The following is a 25617-nucleotide window of genomic DNA, read 5'->3' on the forward strand; positions in this document are numbered from 1 at the left end:
CAAATAGCAGATGCCTGGGATACTTGAGCCCTACTACAAGACAGTCTGATTCAATAATGTCTGGGTGGGGCTCAGGAACTTTTCTTAAATGTTTCCCAGATATTTCTGGTGTATAGCAGATACAGGTTATACACTATGACGTGTGTGGCACTGTGAATATTAACGTGTGTGGCACTGTGAATATTAACAATGGCAAAAGCAGCAATAACTGGCATTTACACTTTCGTGCCTGGTGCGTATAATGCATGATTCCTCATTTGCACAACCCGTGAAGGGAAGTGTTATTATTCTCATCTTACATAGATGGAAACCCTGAGGTTCAAACTCGTCAAGTAACTCGCCCAAGGTCACATAGCTTGTCAGTGAGAGAGCTGGGATTTCCAAACTGACCCAAAAGTTGGTATAGTTTCTCCTGTTCCTTCTGACATACACCTTTGAACAGTCAATGCTAGAGGCTGAATAACAGTATCCCTGCAATCCCCCAAGCCTTCTTGAGTGGGCCTCTCACAATTCTTACACTATACCCAGCATCCCTATGGAGTTTTGTTTATGGTTGCTTAAAGAAAGAAAGGAAAATGCCTGAGAGCTTTGAAAGAAAGATGTTGAACAACCACACAAGGTTATTCATTTTGCATTAAAACGACACCATTTCCCTTAATAAGATGTGACCTAAAGAGATGGTGCTCAGCTTTAATCTGTAAAACCCATCTCAACCCTGACGAAAGGAAAGTGTCCTTCAGCAGGAGGATGGGTCAGTCCCAGCCAGGCATTCTTCAGAACAAGAATCCTTATTCCTGGGCCTCAGCAAATCCTCAAAACCCTGAAATTACATGTGAGATTTCGAATGAATGGGCACTTTTGTCTAAGTCGTTAGCTTTCATCACACTCTCAAAGGAGCCCCTCAAAAGTCAGAATTTTATATCAATTTCTTTTCTAATTAACTTTAAGGGTAATTTCTTTTTTCCCTTGTTTTCAGTGAAATAATGACCTGTTTTAAAACTAAGCAGTCAGTGGAATTTAGTTACAAACATTTCATAATATAGTAGTAGTTTCCTTAAAAAAATAAATTTTAGATGGTTCTATATTCCTTTGCCTCATTTATAACTAAATAATTATTTTACTGAACTTCATGTCTGGGTCTTCATGAAAAAAATTTTTTTCCCTAAAAATTAAGTATCTTCTCCTCTGAGATACACAAAATTCATATTGAAACAGAGCAGTGGAACTTATATTTCTTTTTTTTTTAAAAATATTTATTTATTATGCATACAAGAACTGGGGTATAGGCCAGAGGTGTGGGGGAGTGAAAGGATTCACCAGAGACAGAGTGGGGAACTGAACAGGCAGACTGACTCAAATATACTGCTGAGGGGAGCAGCGGGCGAGTCAGGAGAGGTCTGCTGTGCCATGTGAGTAGCTCCCTGGCCGGGGATCGAACTCATGCTGCAGTGGCTGCAGTGGCTGCAGATAGCTTCATAGTGCTATGTCTTAACCCCCTGCGCCACCAAGGAGGCTCTGGAACTTATATTACTTAATAACCTTTCTAACTGTAGAGAAATGTTGCCTATAGAGAATTTGAATTGAGGACACTTTTACTAGTCAGTATTTATCAATTCACTCAACTCAATTTTGTGTTTATGCTATTTCCAAACACTGATTACATATAAGGGTTTACACTAGGGACAGAAGCAAGTTAGCTGCTCCCAAGAAATTTACATGCCAGTGGGAAACATAGACAAAAGCCATAAACTGTAATAAGATAGATAGATAGATAGATAGATAGATAGATAGATAGATAGATAGATAACAGATAATGATAAGCCCTGTATAAGTATTCTGTGACTGCTGTAACAAATATTTTTTTCACAAAGTGGGCTAAAATCATAGAAATTTATTGTGTCACAATAAATTCTGGAGGTCAGAAGTACAAAATCAAGGTGTCAGCAGGGCCATGCTCTCTCTGAAATCTCAAGAGGAGAATCTTTCCTTTCCTTTCTCCTAGCATCTGGGGCTTGCCAACAATCCTTGGTATTACTTGGCTGGTAGATGCATTACTTCAATCTCTGCCTCCATCATCACATGGTTTCCCTGTTGGTGTCAGCTGAGTGTCTAAATTTCCCTCATCTTATATGGGCACCAGGCATTAGACTAGGATGTACGTCAATTTATTGTGATTTTATATTAACTTGATTACATCTGCAAATATCTATTTCCAATGAAGATATAATTGGACATTCATATGTAGTAGTGGTTAGGCCTTCAACAGATCTTTTGAGGGGGGCACAATTTAACCCACAAGTATCATGAAAAAATTAAGTGTCCCCATGGGAATCAGAGAGCAATGGATATTAGCATGTCTCTTGGAAAGGTCCCCAAGTGAGGTGAACAATAAACCCCAAGGACAGGGTGAAGAGGGTTCCTGGTGTAGGGGCTCCAGGCCGAGATCCTGAGGTAGAGGCACCTTGTTGAAGCACACCTGCATTCCTCACAGAAGCCATGAGAGAATACATTTATGTTGTTTAAGCCATTGTGGTAATTTGCTTGCAGCAATAGACAATAGGGCCATCTGCAGTGGCTTTGTGTGTTGTGTCAGTTTTATATTGCTACAAACTGATTACCACATACTGACAGTTTAGAGCTTAATTTACAGCTTCTGTAAGTCAGAAGTCTGGGCTCTCTGCTCAGTGGCTGTGAAGCTTGTGAAGGCTGAAGTCATGGTGAAATCACACTGTTTTTTGGTGCTGAGAGACTTCCTCAAGTTCTCATGGTTGTCAGCAGAATTCGGTTCCTTGCAGTTATAGGACTGAGGCCTGTTTTCTTGTTTGCTGTTGCCTGGGGGCACCTTAGCTTCTAGAGGCTGTCTACAGCTCTTGGCCTCTCATGCTTCAATCCTTCTGACCTTTTTTTTTCCAGCTTGAATAACCTTTTTATTAATTTTTTTATTTTTTACATCATTGTTCATTTTTTTCCAGCTTTAATATTTTTTTATTTTTTTTAAAGATTTATTTATTTATGCATACAAGAACTGAGGTACAGGCCAGAGGTGTGGGGGGTGAGAGGATTCACCAGAGACAGCGTGGGGAACAGAACAGGCAGACTGACTGAAATACACTGCTGAGGGGAGCAGCGGGTGAGTCAGGAGAGGTCTGCTGTGCCATGTGGGTAGCTCCCTGGCCGGGAATCAAACTCAAGCTGCAGTGGCTGCAGATAGCTTCATAGGTTGCGTTTTAACCCCTTGTGCTACCAGGGAGGCCCTTTAATATTTTTTTTTAGTATTTTTTTTTTATTTTTCACATCATTGTTCATTTTTTTTTTCCATTTCAATCCCTCTGACTTCTGCCCCTGTCTTCTAGATTTAAAGTACTTATGAGATTAAGTAAGGCTCATCCCAATAATCTTCTTTTTGATTAACACAAAGTCCATTGATTACTAACCTTAATTATGACAAGGGACATATATAAAATCCCTTGTCATATAATGTGACATGATCCTGAGAGTAACATTCCACCATATTCACAGGGTCTGTACTCAGTCAAGGGAGAAGCATACAGACTTACACACCTGGGGAGCAGGTTATTTTAGGGGCTATTTTAGGATCCTGCCTGCCATGCCTGTCTTCCACTTGTAGTGCTGTAACTGCCTGGTGTGTGCCTGTGTTGGCAGGGCTGTGTGAGCACCTTCCTCTCTTCCACAGACTTAGCAAGAATAAAGGCCGAGGGACAGGGCCCATGTGCACATGTCAGTTACCATTCCAAGGACTTCACCAGAACAGCTTCATCAATCCCCCCACCCCCCCACCTTGCCTTGAGGACAGGTGTTATTAACCTCTCTTGTATAGATTAGGAAACCAGAACTCAAGTGACTTAAATTACGTCTCTAAATGGTAGGGTCAGGATCTGAACCTGAGGTATCAGAAAGTCAGGATTCCAGTTCTAGCTTTAGTCTCATCCAATTCCCCTAAACCTCATTTTGCCCATCCATATAGTAGGGTTAACAGAATATTCGCACTTGCTCACGGGGGCTTGCTTGGGTCCGCTAAGCAATAATGGCTGGACCACATTTTTAAACAGCAAAGGGTCATTAAAGGCTGGGAGATCATGGCTGTTGACATTACTTTTAAGCACTTTTATTTCCATTTACTGGAAGAAGCTGTTTTCTAGGCAACCCAAGAATTCTGAAAACAACCAAACAATTAAGTCATTTTGAGGATCATAAAGCCCTGAGCAGGAGAAACAGTGGCTGGGATTTGGGGGAAGGCATCAATCCTTGAACAGAGGCAGAGGGGCTAGGGTGGGTGGGCTTAAATCAGAGACACGTGTGAGCAGAATCTTCCAGTGCAGAGCACTGAGTCACCCATGCAACCTACCAATCCATCTTGCCTGCAAACAACTGACTTGTTTAAATGAAAAGCAGACAGTGTAAGCAGTGTTGTCCCCAGAAGAGTGTCTTTCATTCCTCCTTATTAGGCACCACCAGTCCTTTTAGACATTTTGGCCCAAAGGGAGGACTGGTTAATCACCGCATGTGTTGCCTAATCAGGAAGCAAGGACCTCAAAGGACACGTCTGAAGTTTCCTCTCAGAAATGCAAATCAGCCTGACCACTCTTCAAGTAAGAACATGTATGTTTACAGCAGTCTTCCCTCTCTCCCCAAGAAAACATAAAGAAGAAAAATTCCTGAAGTATAGCAGGCAATTCACTTGTTCTACAGAGCAGGATATTTGAGTTTTTTAAAAAATATTTATTTATTTATGCGTACAAGAACTGGGGTGTAGGCCAGAAGTGCGGGGTGGAGGCTCTGGTGATAGGATTCACCAGAGACAGAGTGGGGAACAGAACAGCAGACTGACTCAAATATGGTGCTGAGGGGAGCAGCGTGCAAGTCAGGAGAGGGGTCACCATGTGGGTCACCTCCCTGGCCCGGGATGGAACACATGTTGCAGTGGCTGTGGATGGCTTCATAGGGCTGTGTCTTAACCACTTGCGCCACCGGGGAGGCCCCATTGAGCAGAATATTTGAATATCCTTTAATTCTAAAGGGTGAAGTTGATTTGATAGTTGATTCTAAAGGGTGAAGTTCACTGCCCCGAAGCTCACAACAGTTCTATGAGATTACCCCCTTTCACAGACAATGAAACTGAGACCCAGAGGGAACTAAACATGAGAAGGTAGATGACAGTTATCAGAGGAGCAGCCTCTCAGGACCCTCATTTGGGTTGGGGGAAATCTCAGGGTCTGGACTGGACCTAGCTGGACACAGAGATGAAGTGGGGGTGGGGAGAAGGTACTCTAGTCATGTGGGAGAAGGCAGGAAGACAACTAAAGCTGGGGATCAACCCAGCTGGCCCAGAAGGTGCTGGCAGGCCCCACTGAATCCTAATGGGGCATTAGATAGGAAAGGTCTTTCTGAGCTGTGTTCAGGAGATTTACATGGGAAATGAGGATATACCAGGATTTGGCCAGAAGAACCAATAGGTTGGCCAAGATGCCTGGGGGGTGGGGAGTTAGGAAAATTCAGTGAGGATTTGGGACACAATGGAAATATACCAGAATTATTCTGGGCTAACTGGAACAACTGTTCCCGTGGGCTATGGGTCTGACTTCTGCAGAAGGAACCAACTTCAGACTCAGAACAATAGCTGTCACTAACTACCCAAATGATGTGGGTTTTTCTATCTCTGTTCCTTTTTATTTGGAAGTTGCTCTTTTCTTCCAGCGTTCTCCCTACCAGAATTGCAGCCCCAACCCCTGCCGGAGGAACATTTGGGTGGGCTCCCCAGAATGGGACCCATCTGGGAAGCAAACATTTCTTGTGCAAACTCCCTCCCCTCCTGTGTCCACAGAGAGAGTATCTGGAGGAATCAAATTAATGTTCTTAATTAATATTAGGGGGAAATAGCCAAGACCAGTTGTTTTATCTTTGAAGCAAGATAGACTTGGATTTGAGAGAAGTAACTATTAAAGAAACAGATGTGGGGACCACCCTGGTGGCACAAGGGGGTAAGTAAGTGTCAGCACTATGAAGTTATCTACAGCCACTGCAGCACAGAGTTTGAGCTCCTGCCAGGAAGCTACCCACATGGTACAACAGACCTCTCCAATCTTGCCCGCTGCTCCCCTCAGCAGTTTATTTCAGTCAGTCTGCCTGTTCTGTTCCCCACTCTTGTCCTTGGTGAATCCTCTCACCCCCTGCATCTCTGGCCTATTGTATATATAAATAAATTAAAAAAAAAAACACAAAGAAACAGATGTGGCCTTTTGAGGGTATCAGAGCCTTCTGCTAGTGTCCTTGATTCAAAGATGTTGTCAAAATACTTTCCACAGAGAACAAAGATGAGAGATCCCACTTTCATTAAGTGCAAACTGGCAAAGAGACTTTGCCAGAATTTCTGGACTTCAGTCCCATACAAAGGCCACAGGTGTTCCAAGACAGACCACTCTCCAAAACATTCCCTGTAACCCTGACTTCCCTGGGCCAGGATTGCCCCTGGGTGACGGCCAGGAGTTAGGGCACCAGTCTCTGTAGCCTGTGATCTCTACCAAGATAATTATAATCACCACAATAATAATTATGGTGATGATGTTGTTGATGACAACAGCCAACCTTCACTGAATACTTAATGACGTTGTCAGCTTCTGATGTGCACTGTTTAATATGAAGTAGGTACCCTTATTACTCCCATTTTATGACTGAAGAAATGGAGAGGTAAAGCCACCTGCCCAAGGCTGCAGTCACTGGGGACAGGACCCAGGGCCTGAATACAGGCTGTCTCACCTCAAACCTGTGCTCCCCACCATGGACATACATGGCCACCAGCCGCTGGCTCCCCTTCTGTTTTGACTCCTCCACAGACAGTCCCAGTTAACTTGTCACTGGGATGCCAGCTCATCCCTTGGCCACACTTCCCCACAAGTGTTTGTAACTCTTTATTACACTCCAGAAAGAATTATGGCTCCTTCAAGTCAGGTGATGTGGGGCCAGTTCTCAGGAAGTGGGCACAGAGAGTCTAGAAGTTACCGGAGAGTATTATACTTAGCTGAGATGATATAATTTGGGATAAGTGAAGAAATCTGAATTTGAACTGAAATGATATGATATTCATAACTCATATTAATCTTAGATGTGACAATGACACTTTGGTTACAAGGGGGAAAATGCCCTAATCCTTGAGAGTCACACATGAAATATTAGCAAGTGAAATACAGGGTGTCTAGGATTTGTTTTAAAATACCCCTGGAGAATATAAGAAGACAGATGAAGCCAGATTAGCAAACTGATGATAACTGTTGAAGCTGGAGAATAGTTTCAGGGTGTGTGAGTGGGAAATCATAAGATTATTCCCCAAACTAAACTAAACTATGTCCCTTAGATATGGCAGGTTCCATATCTAGTCTCTGCTCAGGCCCTATTTCTCTAGTCTCCTAGGTCCATTGGCTGCCCCACAGTCCTCACTACTATTTCTCTGGGAGGCAGAGAGAGTTAACCAACCAACTGAATCCTGATGTACCCCCAATTTCCCAGGGCTCCTGACCTGATGCAGCCCCTTACCCCCCATCCCAAATACCCTGACACATCATTTAAAAGTACCAGGCCCTGAGTATTTTTCTATTAAAAACAATTTAAAATAACCCCACATGTATTTGTCAACCTCCTGCTTTGAATGGCATGTTTTTGTATTATCTCAAATGCAGTCAGCTGCAGTATCTCAGCTATTCTGCATTCAACACAGCCCCAAACCCCCAAAGGACACTTCTTAGTGGATATTCCCAAGGAAGTCAGTCTAATTGTCAGAGAGAATATCCAGATATCTAGTCTACAACAATATGAAAAGTCTGCTTTCCACAGGCTTAAGCAGGTTTGACCATTTGAGTCCATTTTGGTTTGAGATCTCTGGGATATTCATAAACATCTTTAGTAACATAGAGTATATAAAAATGAACTCAGAATGAATCAAAGCCCTACACTTAAGAGCTAAAACTATAAAACTCTTAGAAAATGTAGGGGATATTCTCATGACATTGGATTTGGCAATGATTTTTTGATATGGTGCCAAAAGCACACATAACAAAGGGAAAAACAGATAAGCTAGACTTCATTAAAATTAAAAATTTTACTGCATCAAGGGGCACAATCAACAGAGTGAAAGGTAACCTACAGAATGGGAGAAAATGTGTTCAAATAATATATTTGATAAGTTACTAATATCCAGAATGTATAAAAAGCTCAGAAACAAGAAGAACTGCTGAAAATATGCAAAGGAAAGGGAAGTGGTCCAAGATTGTGGAATAGGAAGAACTGTATTTACCTCCTTTCAGAACCTAACAAATGCACACCTGAAACAGGATTAACCTACACAAAAGCATACCTGGAACCTGCATGAATAGAGACTCCACCACAATGGATAAACTGGTAGCATCCAGATCGACAGGAAAGACAGAATCTCTCACCAAGGAGAAACCCTAAAAAAGATCCCTAAGGTGCAGAACCTTTACCTGGGGAGTAGAGGTGGGGCAAAGGGTTGTGCCTAATCCCCAGCACCCCAACTTTATGATTCAGCTTAGTGCAGAAGGGCCCCTATAACCCTGCATTGAAGACTAGAGCAAAGTGAGCACAGGGAAGCTGAGGAAAATGTAGAGACTAAGAACCAGCCCTTAATAGGTCTATGAGCAGCCTCACTTGCCTTGGAGCTCAAAGTAAATAATACTGATTTGAACAGTATCTCAGATGCTATCCTTATAGCTTTGGTTCCATATTGGAACCCATTTTCTATACTATCTGACCCTGCTGGTGAATCCCTGATGAGCACTCTACCCACCCTGGGGAAGTAGATGTGATATCTGAGGGACCAAAAGACAGTAATCAAGAGGGTTTACCTCTGGTAGACAAATACACCCTGCCCCTGCTAGTCAACACTGATCTATATAACAATCACCGATATATAAGTACTCAACATAGGAGCACCAAAATATTTAAAACACAATATTAATAGAGCTAAAGGGAGATAATGACTTCAATACAATAATAAGAGCAACTTCAATACCCCACTTACATCAATTGATCAGAAAATCAGATCAGAAAATCAGAAAATCAACAGGAAACATCAGTCTTAAATGATACATTAGACAAGACAGACATAGTAGATATATACAAAACATTCAATTCAAAATCAGAAGAACAGACATTCTTCTCAAGTACACATGGAACATTCTGAAGAATAGATCACATGTTGGGACACAAAACAAATCTCAATAAATCTAAGGCTATCAAAATCATACGAGGCATTTTTCTAACAAAATGGCATGAGGTTAGAAGTAAACTACAAAAAGAAAACTGTTAAACCCTCAACCACATGAAGATTAAATAACATGCTACTGAAAAACTACTGGGTGACTGAAGAAATGCAAAAAATCTGAAGACAAATAATAATGGAAATATTATATACCATAATCTTTGGGATACAGCAAAAGCAGTGCTAAGAGGGAAATTTATAGCAATACAGACTTATCTAAATAAGAAAAATCTTGGGGCCTCCCTGGTGCCATAGGGGTTAAGTCTCAGGACTATCTCTGTCATGGCCTGAGTTCAAACCCTGGCCAGGGAGCTGCTCCACATATTGTGCAGCAGACCTCTCCTGTCTCACATGCTGTTCCCTTTACCAGTGTGTTTTAATAAATCTGCCTGTTCTGCTCCCCACTCTGTCTCTGGTGAAACCTCTCACCACCCATGCCTATGGCCTACACCCCAGCTCTTCTGTGCAAAAATAAATAAATAATTCTTTAAAAAAATTAAGAAAAAATCTCAAACAAATAATCCAAGTTTACCCCTAAAAAGAATTGAAAATGTAAGAACACAAAAAGCCCAAAGAAGTAAGGGAATATGAAAAATTGGTGGAGATAAACAAAATAGATAACAAAACATACAAAAGATCAATAAAACAAAGATGTTTTTTTAAGAAAACAGTCTGACAGACTCGTTAAGACAAGACTCAAAGAGGGCCTCCTTGATGGCACAGGTGGTTGAGCACAGTGCTGTGAAGCTGTTTGCAGCCTCTGCAGTGCGAGTTCAATCCCAGCTGGCCAGGGAGAATCCCACATGGCGAAGCAGACGTCTCCGGTCTCGCCCGCTGCTCCCCTCAGCAGCGTATTTTGTCAGTCTGCCTGTTCTGTTCCCTGCTCTGTCTCTGGTGAATACTCTCACCCTCCCATGCATCTAGACTATACACCTGTTCTTATATAAAAAAAAAGACTCAAAGAAAATCACAACAAATACCACAGAAATACAAGGGATCACAAGTGACATCTATGAATGCCTATAGACAACAAATTGGACAATTTAGAAGAAATCACTAAGAAACAGAAAATTTAAACAGACTGGTTACAAGAAACTGAAAGAGTAATCAAAAATCTCCCCAAAAAACAAAAGACCAGAACCAGATTTTCATTATGAATTCCATTAAATATTCAATAAAGATCTAATATCCTTCCTTTTTAAAGTCTTTAAAAAAAAAGGAGGAAATAGTTCCTAACTCTTTCTACAAGACCAACATAATACTGATATCAAAATAACTAGACAAGGAAAAACAAAAAGAAAATTAGATCCCAGTATCTCTGACTAACACAAAAGCAAAAATCCTCAGCAAAATATTAACAAACCAAATTCAATAATACCACAACCAAGTTGGACTTATTCTAGGGATGCAGGTATGGTTCAACATATGCAAATCTATCAATGTGACACATTAAATCAACAAAATGAAAGATTAAAAACCATACTATCCGTGTCAATAGGTGCAGAAAAAGTATTTGATAAGATACTCTCAATAAAATGACAACACTCTCAAGGATAAAAACTCTCAATAAAACAGGCATAGAAGAAATAGCTCTCAATATAATAACAGCCATATATGACAACCCCATATTGAACAGTTTATTCAGTAGGAGAAAACTGAAGACTTTTCCTCTACAATCAGGAACAAGACAAGTAGGTCCATTATCATAGTATTGACAGTCTAGCCAGAGCACTTGGGCAAAAGAAAAGAAGTTAAAGGTATACACACTGGAAAGGAAGAAGTAAAACTGTCAGTATATGTGAATGACATGATATTATATATAGAAAATGCTAAAAACACTATACAAAAAAGTATTAGAAATTATAAACAAGAATGGTAAATTCTCAGGCTATAAAATCAATATACAAAAACTACTGCATTTCCATACAGAAACAATGAACAAGCAGAAAGAGAAATGAAGAAAACAATACCATTTATTTATTTATTTATCTATCTATTTATTTATTTATTTAAGTTTTCACAACTTTTATTAGAACCTATTCTAAGTTAACCGTATCTGATTTTATAGACATCATCCCATGGTGAACATGTTTGATAAATGAAAGCAAATTGGACATCTAAGTCATTATTTTTGCAGACTAAGCATTAAGATAACTACTCAGAACACTACAGATAATGAATGACAAACACTAACTTGCTCAGTTTTCATATAAGCCATGTTGTTTATCTCCTAATATCTAAAACAGTAGAATTAGTGACTGTAGTTCTCATGTATTTTAATTACAAATACCTTACTGAAATAACTAAGGTTTGGACAGTTTTACCGACTTTCCAAATTAGTATAATATATGGCAAGAAAAAGCAAAACATGAAAACAGAACATGATAAGTTATTAAAGGAAAATGAAATAAAGAAAAAAGGAGGGAAGTAAAGTATCTCCATGGTAGGGCAATCAAACAAGTCTCTAGACATTTGGTTGGAAGAAAACATAGCTATGAATTTCACAAACAAAAACTTGATAAATTCAAAGCAATACAAATGCTTTTAAATATAAAGGCTGAGTTGAAACTAAAAAGGTCTATATACTGTTACTTTGGGCCTTAAGCAGTACCAATTCTTCTGATCAAAGAAGGCCACAACAGTTAAGGTTGTGTTACTTGCTTTTATTTTACACTAGGTGGCGGGCACAAAGCAAATCTCCTTAATAAAGTTGACAATTAGCTTCACTCAGAACATTTTTAATAATGCACATTAAAAAAAAGTATTCAGGTCCCTTATTTAAGTTTTCTAGATTCCTGCTATGAGTGAGACCATCCGGTATTTTTCTTTTTCTTTTTGGCTTATTTCGCTGAGCATGATCCCTTCCAGCGCCATCCATGTTGCTGCAAATTGCATGTGTTTATCTTTTTTGAATGCTGAGTAATATTCCATGGTATATATGTACCACATCTTCTTGATCCAGTCATCTATTTTTGGGCATTTGGGCTGTTTCCAAAGCTTAGCTATTGTAAACAGTGCTGCTATAAACATAGGGGTGCAGGTGCTCTTTGGAATTGATGTTTCTGTGTCCTTTGGGTAAATACCTAGGAGTGGAATTGCTGGATCATATGGAAGCTCTATGTTTAGTAGGTCCAGAAATCTCCACACAGCTCTCCATAGTGGTTGGACCAGTTTGCACTCCCACCAACAGTGCAGAAGAGTTCCTTTTTCTCCACACCCTCGCCAACATTTGTTGTTGCTAGTTTTTTTAATATGTGCCATTCTCACTGGTGTGAGATGGTATCTCATGGTAGTTTTGATTTGCATTTCCCTGATTACAAGTAATGTTGAACATTTTTTCATATGTCTGTTGGCCATTTGCATTTCCTCTTCAGAGAAGTTTCTTTTTAGCTCTTCTGCCCATTTTTTGACTGGATTATTTTCTTTGTTGTTGCTGAGTCTCATCAGCTCTTTGCAGATTTTTGTGATCAGTCCTTTATCATTAGTGTTGGGTGCAAAAATGTTCTCCCAGTTGGTGGGGTTTCTCTTTGTTTTTGTTATTGTCTCTTTTGCTGTGCAGAAGCTCTTTAATTTGCTGTAGTCCCAGCTGTTTATCTTTGTCTTCACTATCACTGCTTTGGGTGATGTGTCTGTAAAGATGTCTTTGATGTGCAAATCCCGTAGTGTTTCGCCTATATTTCCTTCTATGTATTTTATGGTTTCAGGTCTTATGTCTAGTTCTTTAATCCATTTTGAGTTGATTTTTGTGTATGGTGTGAGGTAGTGGTCAAGCTTCATTCTTTTGCATGTAGCAACCCAGTTTTCCCAGCACCATTTATTGAACAAACTTTCTTTGCTCCAATGCATAGTCTTTGCTCCTTTGTCAAAGATTAGTTGACCATAAATCTGTGGGTTTATTTCTGGATTTTCTATTCGATTCCATTGGTCTGGGACCAGGAAAATGAATATAAGAAAGTGAAAATCAAAATCAACAAAAAACTATGAACCAGAGACACTTTTTGGGGGGTGGGGGGCGGGAGGGGAAGGATTGGGGTCAGAATGGGGCGTTTGCAATTGTATGGGGGAATATAAAAATAAAATTTAATATTAAAAAAAAAGTATTCATCTTACAAACTGTTCTGCATCCAAATATACAACAGCTTGGAAAACAACATTTAGAAAACAAAAGCCAATGTAAAAAGACAGATTAAAACAACGAGAACAGTACAGGTTTTATATGGCTCTGGTTTTACAGTTTTCTTACTGTATCATCAATGTCAGAAATCTGTTTCTTCAGCTGGCTCCACTGCTTGGTGTTTAAAGAAATACCTTTCTTCCTGGTTTCATTTCACCTTCTGGATCCATGCAATATTCTCTAATATCAGTTAGGACCCTCCCTTTAAAGTCCCAAACACTAACGTACCGCATTTTCCCAATCTGAAACATGTTGTCATCCCTGCTGCTGCTGCTCTGCTTGGATGACAACACAGCTCTCGAAGTCTTACTAGTCTTCTGCTTCTTCACAGGTTTCTCTGGAGTAACCTGCTTTTTCCTCTTTAACTTTTTGTCAACTTCACTGTCAGAATCACTGCCAGAAGAGCTTGAAGAAACAAGTTCCTTTGACTTAGGCATTGCTCCGCTCAGTCCCGAATAGCTCTCTGCTCACTCGCTCTAGACTCAACAATACCATTTATAATCACATCAAAAAAGAGTAAAATACCTAGGAATAAATTTAACCAAGAAAGTGAAGGATCTGTGTACTTACTCTAAACAACATATGAACCCCAATTCAGCACTATTCACTATAGCCAAGATATGAAAACAATCCAAATTGGCTCTGATAATCTGACCTTCTAAAACATTACTGCACTATATAAAAATGTACTCCTGAAATTTCAACAATATGTAATCAGCCATTTTACACTTTTATTTACCAACTCTTTCCAATAATATGAAATTGGTATAATTTCATTCATAAAGAAATTCCAGGATAAGTAAGCTAAACGCAGATATAAAAGTTGACATTAAAAAGGAAATCTGCCAGCAACCTGAGTTGGTAAGTAGGACCTTCACTCCCACGTGTCTGTTACAGGAGTGGGGGTGAGAGGAATTTTATTAGAACCTAGTGTAAAGGAATCCCATCAGCAAGGAACCCAAACTGCACATTTCTAGGCCTTTTGAAAGATGGCAAAAACTGCTCTCAATTGATGCCTCAGGTAGCTAAAACTGTTTGAAATGACCTGATTATGTATACTTTAAGTATGCCAACAGAATACCAATTAAATAGATGCATAATGTGGTACAAAATTTCACTATTAAAAATGCTAACCATGAAATTTTAAAAATACTCTTGAAGCTGTGGGTAACCTTTGGGGTTATGAGGATGTGGGGAGATGCAGGAAGATGCAGGGAACTGCCAAAATAGGTAGTTATACTCAGGTGACACATATAGGTTCCAGGACTCCTCACCTGGAGGATTAGAAAGGTCAGGGTTTTGGAGGGGTCCCTCCCATGCCACCCACAGGATCCAGTGCAGAAAATACCTGAGGGTGAGCCATGATGAAGAGTCACGGAAGTCCAAAGTACAATTACCAAGTTTTCAAAGTTAAATGTTGACAAAACATGGTCATTAGTTAGGCAATGGCCAAATGAATAGTTAAGAGACTAAACAAGGGAAAGAACTTTGAGGCCTAGAGAAATGAATAATTGCAATTCAAAGTGGCTATTTCAGGGAGAGACAGAAGGTTTTGTCAAAGTGGAGATAAGTGCAAAGTCATAGAGTGAAGTCCACTGAGATGGAGACAGGAAAGCTAAAATCTAAACAGAACCCCCAAAAGTATTTTTAAACACATGACTACAAAGATAGCCTTTGTGTGAAAAGGGGCAGAGGTTAGTAGGGTCAGTTGAGGATATGAAGAAGAGTCACAGAAACCTCACGTATCTTGCCTGAAGAAGGCTATCATCAACGGGCATTTCACATCCCACTCAGAGAACCCAGGGATCTGGTGGAAGGCGATAAAATTAAAAACCTCATCTCTGGCTCCCCATTCCAACTTCTATTTTTCAATTTGAATCTATTTAACACCAGTGAGTCAGGAGGCTTATAAGTTATAAAAAATAACTTAGACATAACCTTCTGCTCCCCTAGAGCCTCACATCTCTGGCAACACTCCTACTATCTGGATGTCCCAGGGTGGTGGTGTGTCTGATTCTCAATTTATATTTGGCCTCCAATATAAGGCAGGGCTTGTCTGTTCACAATCAGTTTCTGAAGGTATCCATACAAACAGGCTCAGTTTTATATTTAAAAGCTTTTAGAGGAACTTGGAGTGTAAGTGTGGATCTTCCCCACCGTGGCCAGGCACCTGTGCTTGCTCTGGGAGCGACTCTGGAGAGTCCTGGCACCTGACTGCTTTGGAGACTGACATCTCTCTGGGGGTCCTGGAAGGCTGCTGAGTTAGTAAATGATGGTGAAGGAAGTGGTTTCAGTTCAGCTCATGAGCATTCCCTCTCTTTTATGATAATCACGGACCTGGATTCCAGCCAAATTTGGAAGAGGGTGGCGAGACCAACCGAAAACCCTTATCACTGGGCCAGAGAGACATGAGCCACATTTAAAACCACCTCCGCCCTAGGGCATAAAATTTTTAAATTGAAATATAATAGACATAACTTTGTGTAAATTGAAGGTGTACAGCATGTTGATTGGTACTTAATTTATTGCAATATGATTACCACATCAGCACTAGCTAACACCCTTATCACATAATCACTTCTTTTTGTGATAAGAACAACTAAGATCTAGTCTCTTAGCTACTCAGAAGTTTACAGGACAGTCTTGTGTCTATAATGACTCTGCTGTGCTGCAGATCTCCACAACTTCATTGTTGACCAGATGCAAGTTTGTAGCCTTAAACAACTTGTCCCTAGTTTCCCCATGCCCCACCCCCTGATAACCACCACACTATTCTGTTTTTATAAGTTTGGTGTTTTTTCAATTCCACACATAAGTGACATCCTACAATATGTGTCATTCTCTCACTTAGCACAATGCCCTTGAGATTCATCCATGTTGTCACAAATGGCAGGATTTCCTTCTTTCTCATGGCTGAGTTATATTCTGTTGTATGTTAGGTCTTAAATGTTGAGAGATTATTTAATGCCCTTGCCCCATCATCTCTGTGCAGAAGAGGCTCCTTGAGGGCATTGGGCTCACTGAGGGATAAGAACAAAATAGACATTTCTAGCTGTGCGACCCCAGGCAGGTTCTAACAAGCGTTGGCAAGGATGTAGCGAGAGGGGACCCTTGTGCATTGTTGGTGGGAATGCAAAATGTAACTAGACACAGTATAATGGTTTCTCAAAAAAAATTAGGCATAGCATTACCATAGCAGTACTACTCCCAGGCATATGCCCCAAAGAAGTGGAAGCAGGGATGCAAATAGTATTTGTCATGTCCATAGCTCATGTCCATAACAGCACTATTCCCAATATCTTAAAGGTGGAAACAACTTGTGTCCATCGGCAGGACAATAAACAAGATGTGGCACATATATACATTGGAATATCAGTCTTTTTAAGAAAGGAAGGAAATTCCAACACATGGGTGAACTGAAGGAAGCTGTGCTAAGAGAGATCAGTCAGGTGAAAGGACACACTGTATGATTCCACTTACATAAGGTAGCGAGAATAGGTAAATTCACAGAAACAGAAGGTCAAATAGAGCTTATCAGCCACTGGCGGATGGGAAAATGGAGAATTACTGTTGCAGAATTTCATTTAGGAAAGATGAAAAAGTTCTGCAGGTGAATGTGGTGATGGTTGCACAACAGTGTGAGGTACTTAAGACCACTCCACTTAAAATAGTTAGATACACCCAGCATATGTGGCAAATTTTATGTCATATGTATTTTAATACAATAAAACAAAAGTTCATAGACTGAACATCTACCTGGGTGTGTTTTGCTGTATGTAAATTATACTCAATGAGCTTGACTTTATAAAAAAAAAAATCCTCGGCAATACTTTTTGGAAAAGTTAGATATAATAATCCATCCTTTCCCTCTCCCTTATGCCTCACTAAGTTTGCCTGCTTAAACCGAGACAGTGGGAGTGAGAGATTACTAAAAGACAAAGTGATATTTCCCTGAACTCAAAGACTGGTTGTCCGGAGCCGCATGGCGCATGCACCGTGTTGCGCATGCTCGCAAATGTCCGGAGCCGCATGGAGCATGCGCAGTGTTGCGCATGCGCGCAAGTTAGGTTTCAGTTTCTGTTTTGCCTTCGGAGAAACCACTGCGCTTCCGGAAAATCACGTGGGACTGGGAGGTAGGAGGAGAGGAGCGAGGGGGGATAAGAAGGGAACCACGGGAGAGACTGGAGATACTGCGTAGAGGATAGGGAGAGAGACTGCTTGGTGGAGAAGGAGAGAGACTGCGTAGGGGAGAAGGAGAGAGACTGCGTAGAGGATGAGGCGAGGAGACCTCGAGAGGGAGACTGTGGAAAGGATACTGTGTAGAGACTTTGAGAGAGGATACTGAGAAACGTACTGAGAGAGGAGCATAGAGAAGGCCAGGGAAGGTAGTAGGACAGGGAAAGGAAAAAACATGTAAAAGTAGGAAAAGGAAAAAGGAAAAATAAAGAAGCAAACGCTAGCGTCAATTTGTCAAGCCCCTCATTTCAATCCTCAGCCCTTCTCTTTTCGTGCCTCCGAATCCCGCGGGTCGGGACAACTGGTTCCTCGTCTTCATATCTTTCTTTTCCCCTCTTCTCCAGCCCCACCCAGGTCAATCCATTCCAGGCCCCAGGAGGGAGAAGGCTTATTTCTTGGTCTCAAGTACAAACCCTCTCAGAAGGGCAGCTCCACGTGCATGTGATCCTCCCAGGGAGAGTCAGCTGGGGTCCATGGCAGAGTGACCTGGCACAGACATATTCTACCAAGGAGGAGGGCAGATTGCACCTGGGCAGCCGCCTGCCACCTACAGACAGAGGCAAACCCTCAGAATCACATGCAAGGATATGAGCAGTCTGGCCAAATGCTTCTGTCTGACCCAAAGCTGGAAAGAGAAAAGCAGGCAGATGACATCAGTGCTGTGGCAGCAGGGAGTAGGGTCACAGAAGATGATAGTGATGGCGGAAAGTGGGGAGTCTGTGGGCCCCCAAAAGTTAATCTCATTCAAATAAACATTTTAACTATTCAGCCATAAAAGGGATATAGTACAGACACAGGCTAAGCTGCTCACAAAAGTTCATACACATTGTATGACTACTTAAGACTGAACAGGTAAATTTATATTCAGAATAGACAAATTTATACAAAAAGAAGCAGGTGAGTGGTTGTCAGGGGCTGGGGGGAGGAGAAAATGGGGAGAAACTGCTGAAAGGCTACAGGGTTTCCTTTTGGAATAGTGAAAATGTTTTAGATCTGAACAGAGATAATGTTTGCCCCATATGGTAAATGTTATCAATATCACTGAATTGTACACTCCAAAATGGATAAAAGAGTAAATTTTATGTTACATTTATTTTGCCACAATATCAATTTTGTAACACTGAGCAAGCCAAGAAAAGTCCACAATTGGATGCCTGTTTTCGGCCTCCATCTCCGCTCACTGGCGCAAGGGCCCTGGCCACACGCTCATCCCAGTCATGCCAGATCATTCCCCACCCAACAGGCCCTCCCCCATAGAATGGCTTCCATCCTATTCTCCACCTGACAACCTCCTTTGTCTCAGCTCAGGTGTTATCTCCTGGCCATTGTCAGTCTCAGAGGTCCCAACTCAGTCCAGGGTCTGCTCAGAGGTGTGAACATGGGGGTTCAGAGCAGGGACCTGGGGCCAGGTTATCTCCAACAAACACCAGCTCCCACATTTATCATCCTGATTCCTTGGTTAATTTACTAATCTTCTCTGTGCTTCAGTTCCCTCCTCTGTACAATGGTGATAATAGCAGTGCTTATCTTGCAGTGAAAAGATGAAATTAGCAACATGGCGGCGAGGAGACGCTGCGAGTAAGATCTCCCATTAAAAAAAGTTAATAGGGAGGAAAAGCGGCAGGTCCCAGTGAGAAGTGGGACACAGAAGATAAACGGGTGACGCCAGCAAACTGCCCGAAGAAGAAAGTTGCGATAAAAGAGGACTAGAAGGGAGGAAAGCGCAGAACCCTGCTCCCCTCCCCCACCCACAGAGTCGGCACTCTCCGACCAGCAGAGAGGAGGAAAACAACAAACTAAAACGACCAACAAGAACAAACTACACAGCAAGCGGGACTGTGAGGGGAAAGGAACTATTGCAGCCACCACACCCCGTGAACAGGAGCTGTGGAGAACCCTGCAGGATTCGCCGCGGTGGTGAGCGAAGGCTCCGGGCGCCATTAGAGAAGAACAAAGACCCCAGGAGACGCGCACACAGCCCGGGCTGCCAGTGAGCTTGCACGGAAAAGCGGCGCGCTTGGCACGCTTGAAAAGCAAACGCGGACCGGGATCTTGGCTGCCCAGGTCCCCGCACCTGCGACCTAGGCTTGCGGGGAGACGCGTGGAGGCCCTCACGGGGGTGAAAGTCCCTCACTGAGTAAGCAGGAACCAGGCGCCCAGGCACGGGAGCGGGGTGCAAAAGGCGCCATTCCCATGCCACTGAACTGGGCTACAGCCCGCATCCTGGACCTGAGGGCTTTGAACTGAGACCCGGGGCACGAAATTCTGGGCGGGGGTTCTCCACGACTGTGGGGCACAAGGCAGACACAGCACCCCAAAGCCGTTGAGGTTTACCCTACCATTCTCGCTCTCTGTTCCCTGTCCCACGGGGGTGGGGGGGTTGAAGAACAGCCCCCCAAGGACAATAGGAGAGATCTCTGGCGCCACCTAGCGACCAGAAAAAAAGTCACTAACACCCCATAGAACAGGGAAATTTCTTAAGACTTCTTGAAAAGGGCAGAAGGCTTCTGGAGGACCCAGTGGCCAGCTGGGAAGTTAGCCCACGCCAGGCCCCTTCCAACCAGCAGTCTGAGCCCACAGAGGGAGCAGGCACCCACGTCCGGGGCAGACCGGGCACACAGAAGAGTGTGCCTGAGACCGGATGCGCAGGGGCTGCGTCCCGCTTCGCCAGTTTAGAACAGGGACATTTCTTCAGTAAAGACTGCCTAAAACCAGCAGAAAGCTCCCCCAGAAGCCAGAGATGGTTCCTGGAGGAGCCAGAGGGGAGTGGAGAAGTTCACCCAAGATGCCGGCCAGTCCGAGCAACACAGTGTCCCAGTGCATACGACAAATTAGAAAACAGACAGTAGGGAGTAGAAGAACCACACGCAACCTAACAACGCCTCAGGAAAGAAGCACACCACAAAAAGAAAACCACCCTCCAGATTGCAACGACAGTACCTTGGAAGAACTTCTGAGCCTTCCAGAAAGAGAATTTAAAATTGCCCTGATTAAAAAAGTGACAGAAGTCATAAAGAAAACAATGATCAGAAGAAGGAAATTGAGTCCCTAAAGAGGGAAAACAATGGTCAGAAGAATGAAATTGAGTCCTTAAAAAGGGAAAACAATGGTCAGAAGAATGAAATTGAGTCCCTAAAGAGAGAAGTAAAAGAAATGCATGAGATCAAAGAATTAATGGAGGAACGAAAGAACACTGGGAAAAGCAATGAAAGCAGAATAGATGAAATGGAAGAACGAATAAGTACTCTTGAAGACACAGAAATAAAAAGAACCAAAACAGAAAAGGAAAGAGAAGTACGAAGGAAAAAGAACAAAGAAAGACTTCGGGAACTATCCAACTCCATGAGGAAAGGAAATATAAGAGTTATAGGAATTCCGAAAGGAGAGGAGAGAGATGTAGGAACAGAGAAAATATTCCAGGAGATAATTGAAGAGAACTTCCCAAATGCGAAGGAGCTGAAAATTAATATACAAGAAGCAAGAAGAACACCAAACTTCCACGACGAAAGGAAAAACACAGCAAGACACATAATAGTAAAGCTCCCAAGAATCCAGGACAAGGAAAAAATAATGAAGCTGACAAGAGGGAAGAAACAGATAACATTCAAAGGAAAACCAATCAGGCTGACATCAGACTTCTCTGAAGAAACACTATGGGCAAGGAGAGAGTGGAGGGACATAGTCAACAGACTCCAAGAAAACAGATGCCAACCAAGAATACTGTATCCCGCAAAGCTCTCCTTCCTCTTTGAAGAAAGAATGTGGACCTTCCCAGACAAAGAGAAACTCCGGAATTTCATTACGAATAAACCCCCACTCCAAAAAATACTACAAGGAATCCTAAAGCCAGAACCTCAGAGGGACGAATAACAACGAAAGAAGACCAAAAAAAAAAAAGTTATTAAAAGAATAAATAAATAAAATCAAAGGAAAGACAAACACAATGGCAAATACAGATGCTAACATATCAATATTAACTCTAAATGTAAATGGACTAAACTCTTCAATAAAAAGACACAGAGTTGCAGCCTGGATTAAGAAACAAAACCCAACCTTTTGCTGTCTCCAGGAAACACATTTAGCTACAAAAGATAAAAATAGGCTTAAAGTTAAAGGATGGAAAACAATCCTACAAGCAAATGGACTAAAAAAGAAAGCAGGAACAGCTATACTTATATCAGATAAAACAGACTTCAAACTCAAAAAAATAAAAAGAGACCCCAGTGGTCACTACATTATGATCAAGGGGACAATACTTCAAGAAGAAATAACACTCATTAACATATACTCACCAAACGAAGGAGCACCAAAATATATCAGACAACTGTTGTCCTCTCTGAAAACAGACATCAGAGAAAACACATACGTAGTGGGAGACTTCAACACACCACTATCAACAATGGATAGATCAACAAGACAAAAAATAAGTAAAGAAACTAAAGCTCTAAATAAGGACCTAGAGCATTTGGGCTTAACAGACATCTATAGAACACTAAACCCAAAAAAAACGGAGTACACATTTTTCTCAAGCGCACATGGATCATTCTCCAGGATCGATCACATACTGGGGCACAAGACAAACATCAACAGATACACCAAGATTGAAATCATACCAACCATTTTTTCTGACCATTAAGGCATCAAAATAGAAATAAACCATAAAAAGAAGGCAAGGAACTATTCTACCTCATGGAGATTAAAAACCAAACTACTGGAAGACCACTGGACTAATGAGGAGATCAAAGAAGAAATTAAAAAATTCTTTGAATTGAATGACAAGGAGGACACCAATATCCTAAATGTATGGGATGCAGCAAAAGCAGTAATAAGAGGAAAATATATAGCAATAGAAGCTCACATCAAGAAATAAGAAAGAACTCAAAGAAACAACCTAATCTCAAAGCTCAGAGATCTAGAAAAAGAACAACAAAAAAAACCCCAAAACCAGTAGAAGAAAAGAAATAATAAAAACCAAAGCAGAAATAAATGAAATTGAAACTAAAAAAGCAATCCAAAAGATCAATGAAACCAAGAGCTGGTTCTTTGAAAAAATCAATAAAATAGACAAACCCCTAGCCAGGCTCACAAAGGAAAAAAGGGAGAAAGCACAAATAAACAGGATCATAAATGAAAGAGGAGAAATCACAACGGACACAGCAGAAATCAAAAGAATAATCAGTAACTACTATGAACAGTTATATGGAAACAAGTTTAACAATCTAGAGGAGATGGACAAATTCCTACAACTCTACAATCACCCAAAGCTAGATAAAGAAGAAATAGAACACCTAAACAGACCAATTACAAGCAGCGAAATTGAAATGGTAATCAAAAACCTTCCCAAAAACAAAAGCCCAGGACCTGATGGATTTACAAATGAATTCTACCAAAGATTCAGAGACGAATTAGTGCCTATCCTTCACAAACTCTTCCAAAAAATTGAGAAGGAAGGGACAATACCAAACACGTTCTATGAAGCCAACATTACACTAATACCAAAACCGAATAAGGACAACACAAAAAAGGAAAACTACAGGCCAATCTCCCTAATGAACACTGATGCAAAAATCCTCAATAAAATTTTAGCTATCAGAATCCAACAATGTATCCATAAGATAATTCACCACGACCAAGTAGGATTCATTCCAGGGACACAAGGATGGTTTAACATCAGAAAATCAATCAACGTTATCCAACACCATCAACAAAAAGAAATATAAAAACCATATGATAATATCAACAGATGCTGAGAAGGCTTTCGACAATGTGCAACACCCATTCATGATAAAAGCCCTTGAAATTCTTGGGATACAAGGAACATACCTCAACATCATAAAGGCCATCTATGACAAGCCAACAGCCAGTATCATCCTCAATGGTGAAAAGCTGAAAGCAATTCCATTAAGATCTGGAACAAGACAAGGATGTCCACTCTCACCACTGCTTTTCAATATAATACTGGAAGTCCTAGCCAGAGCAATAAGACAAGAGAAAGACATCCAAGGAATCCAAATAGGAAAAGAAGAAGTCAAACTATCACTATTTGCAGATGATATGATAATATACATAGAGAACCCCAAAAACTCCACAGAAAAACTAATTCAACTTATCAATCAATTCAGTAAAGTGGCAGGATACAAAATCAACACGCAAAAGTCAGTAGCCTTCCTATACACAAACAATAAATCTGAAGAAGAAGATATAAAAAAAAATCCCTTTTATTATCAAAACAAAAAAAATCAAATATTTGGGAATAAATCTAACAAAAGAGGTAAAGGGCCTATACAAAGAAAATGATAAAACACTGTTAAAAGAAATAGAAGAAGACACAAAGAAATGGAAAGACATCCCCTGCTCATGGATTGGAAGAATAAACATTATTAAAATGGCCATCCTACCAAAAGCAATATACCGATTCAATGCTATTCCAATCAAAATTTCAATGTCATTCTTCAAAGAAATAGAACAATTATTGATGAAATTCATATGGAATCACCAAAAACCCCGAATAGCCAAAGCTCTCCTGAAAAAAAAAGAAGGAAATGGAGGCATCACACTCCCAGACTTCAAACTATACTACAAAGCCATAATCATCAAAACTGCATGGTATTGGAACAAGAACAGACATACAGACCAATGGAATCGAATAGAAAATCCAGAAATAAACCCACAGATTTATGGTCAACTAATCTTTGACAAAGGAGCAAAGACTATGCATTGGAGCAAAGAAAGTTTGTTCAATAAATGGTGCTGGGAAAACTGGATTGCTACATGCAAAAGAATGAAGCTTGACCACTACCTCACACCATACACAAAAATCAACTCAAAATGGATTAAAGAACTAGACATAAGACCTGAAACCATAAAATACATAGAAGGAAATATAGGTGAAACACTACGTGATTTGCATATCAAAGACATCTTTACAGACACATCACCCAAAGCAGTGATAGTGAAGGCAAAGATAAACAGCTGGGACTACATCAAATTAAAGAGCTTCTGCACAGCAAAAGAGACAATAACAAAAACAAAGAGAAACCCCACCAACTGGGAGAACATTTTTGCACCCAACACTAATGATAAAGGACTGATCACAAAAATCTGCAAAGAGCTGATGAGACTCAACAACAACAAAGAAAATAACCCAGTCAAAAAATGGGCAGAAGAGCTAAAAAGAAACTTCTCTGAAGAGGAAATGCAAATGGTCAACAGGCATATGAAAAAATGTTCAACATTACTTGTAATCAGGGAAATGCAAATCAAAACTACCATGAGTTACCATCTTACACCAGTAAGAATGGCACATATTAAAAAAACTAGCAACAACAAATGTTGGCGAGGTTGTGGTGAAAAAGGAACTCTCCTGCGCTGTTGGTGGGAATGCAAACTGGTCCAACCACTATGGAGAGCTGTGTGGAGATTTCTGGACCTACTAAACATAGAGCTTCCATATGATCCAGCAATTCCACTCCTAGGTATTTACCCAAAGGACACAGAAACATCAATTCCAAAGAACACCTGCACCCCTATGTTTATAGCAGCACTATTTACACTAGCTAAGCTTTGGAAACAGCCCAAATGCCCAAAGATAGATGACTGGATCAAGAAGATGTGGTACATATACACCATGGAATATTACTCAGCATTCAAAAAAGATAAGCACATGCAATTTGCAGCAACATGGATGGCGCTGGAAGGGATCATGCTCAGCGAAATAAACCAGAAAGAAAAAGAAAAATACCGGATGGTCTCACTCATAGCAGGAATCTAGAAAAGTTAAATAAGGGACCAGGAAAAAGAATAACTATAAGAAAGTGAAAATCAAAATCAACAAAAAACTATGAACCAGAGACACTTTTTGTGGGGTGGGGGCCAGGAGGGGAGGGATTGGGGTCAGAATGGGGCATGTGCAGTTGTA

General features: G+C 40.9%; 1 protein-coding gene and 1 pseudogene across 2 annotated transcripts in view; both read right to left on the bottom strand.

Moving 5' to 3' along the window:
- COL23A1 (collagen type XXIII alpha 1 chain) overlaps positions 1-25617 on the bottom strand; it is a gene marked incomplete at both ends in the record, with an annotated part of 392542 nt that overhangs the window by 262799 nt on the left and 104126 nt on the right. The window lies entirely within an intron of this gene.
- Positions 13518-13900, bottom strand: LOC311177698 (activated RNA polymerase II transcriptional coactivator p15-like; annotated as a pseudogene). The gene has a single exon. The product of its transcript is annotated as an activated RNA polymerase II transcriptional coactivator p15-like (transcript).

Source organism: Talpa europaea (assembly GCF_964194135.1).
Source record: "Talpa europaea genome assembly, chromosome: 9".
NCBI classification, from domain to species: Eukaryota; Metazoa; Chordata; class Mammalia; order Eulipotyphla; family Talpidae; genus Talpa; species Talpa europaea.